Here is a 2,176-nt window from a genome sequence, read left to right as displayed (position 1 = left end):
TGCCTTTCCTTTGCCTTTTTTGAACTCACAACTTGGTGCCTTTGACCTTGTTGGACAATTTTTGCTTATGTGACCAGTCTTTAAACAACTAAAACATGTGGTTTGACTCAACCACCTTTTTAAATCACTTCTAAAATGTGTTCTAATATAATTCTAAGGAATATGTCCATAGTATTGACAATAGTGACAACTATACCTTGTATTATAATTAAAATTATAAGAGTTGCCATTGTTCTTTACCTTTGTCTGCTTATTTAATGACCACTTGGGTTTGGATCTACATTCAAAAGCTCTATGTCCATACTTTTGACAATTATAGCAGTATCCTTCAAATCGTTAAGTGTGCATGGTCTTGGTTCTACATTTATGTGCTTGATGACCTTGTTTGTTACACTTGTGGCAGTGACCCATGTTTTTCTACTTAACATTTAGATTTACAGTCTTGCTCCTGCAAACATTAGCAGTATGACTTATCTTACCACAATTATGACAAGTAGGTTTGGAGTCATTACCTTTGTTACTTCTTTCTTCATCACTTTTGGATGATTCTTCTTCTTTAGTACTAGTCTATCTCAATTCAGAAGTATCATTTTTAGATCCAGGGGATCTCATCAATTGTTCAAAGTACTTGATGGCTTCACTAGGTTTATTGAAACTTTCAAAATACTCCTTTTCCCTTTTCAGATCATTGCTCAACTATTCATTCTGCAACTTTAGTGTTGTGATCTCAATATCTTTACTATTTATTTCATGATTAGCAATCATAACTTGATTCATTATTTCCAATTGCATGTGAGCAATCCTATTTATCTCTGATGATTTCTCTTCTAGTTTGTTGGTCAAAATTATTTTGTCATCTTCAATCATGACTTTTTCTTCCATAGCTTTCTTTTTCTATTCGGTCACTTTACATAGCAATATGACTTGTGATTCTTTCTCTATATTTAAATTTTTGATCTATTCAGCTAGGGTAGTATTCTTTTCTATTAGATCTAAAACTACTACATCAAATTCATTGGAGTTTCCATTTGTAAATAGTTTAGTAGTGTCCATCTCTTGATATTGTGTATCATTCTCTTCAATAGAAAATTCCTTCCTTCTTCTCAATGATTTCTTTAGATCATTGCTTGCTTGATTTAACTGATGTAGAATGATTTGTATTTTAATCTCTTGGTTCTAAATAATATTTCCCAACTTGTAGACTTCCATTTACAAGATCTTTCCTCAAAGCTATAAAGCTTTAGTTTCAAAGGACTTAGCTCTGATACTAATTGTTGGAATTACAATAGGAAAGGTAAAAGCTGCAAAGCTTTACTTTCAAAGGACTTAGCTCTAATACCAAATTTTGGAATTATAATAGGAAAGGTAAGCTCTTGTGGTAGGGTGGGGGGGGGGGAGGGGGGGCAGCAGTGAATCAGTGCTTTAAAATTTTTCCCATAAAAATATTGACCATAAATCCATCTTATAATTCAACAAGTAAACTAAAATACCATATAAAGCATATACATCTAAAGTATGTAAACAAGTAAGCATTCACACATTTATGAAACAAGATATGATTATCCAGAAACCATCCAATGAGAAGGTAAAACTGGGGTGGGGATGACACCCGCAATTCTTCACTACTGCAATAATAAAATGTATCCAGTGAAGATACAATTTTTGATCATGAAACATGATCTACCCTGTGAAAGATCTACCCCGTTAAAAGCTTACAAAGACTATTAGATCTTATCCTATTAAAGGATTTTAATACCCAATTAGAAGTGTGCCTGATTAAAGGACTTAAACTCATAATTAAGCACCTTGTTAGAGGATTTAAATATAGCCTATTATGACTACCTTGCTAAGAGATTTAACTGATTCACCTATTAAAATGTCTTAGCAATGATCCTGTGATTAGCACTTTGTTTCTTGATGTCAAATCACCTATATACTGATGTGTACTTGATCCTTTCTAATCAGATGGCTCTTTTCTATCCACTACTTCCTTTCCTCTATTCTCCTTTAACTAATTTTGCAATGAAACTTAAATCATAATTATTGAGTTAATGGGTGTTGCACACATTGCATAATATTGTTATATTGTATTATTTTATTTTATTATGTAATGTTGTTCCTTGATGAATGTACAACATGTAAAGATTTCCATGAGATATACTTGATGAGTTGTATT

The sequence above is a fragment of the Cupressus sempervirens genome, chromosome 10, assembly GCF_028749045.1.
Source record: "Cupressus sempervirens isolate cs-2001-9-10 chromosome 10, ASM2874904v1, whole genome shotgun sequence".
NCBI lineage: Eukaryota > Viridiplantae > Streptophyta > Pinopsida > Cupressales > Cupressaceae > Cupressus > Cupressus sempervirens.
Note: the sequence above shows the minus strand (reverse complement) of the source record.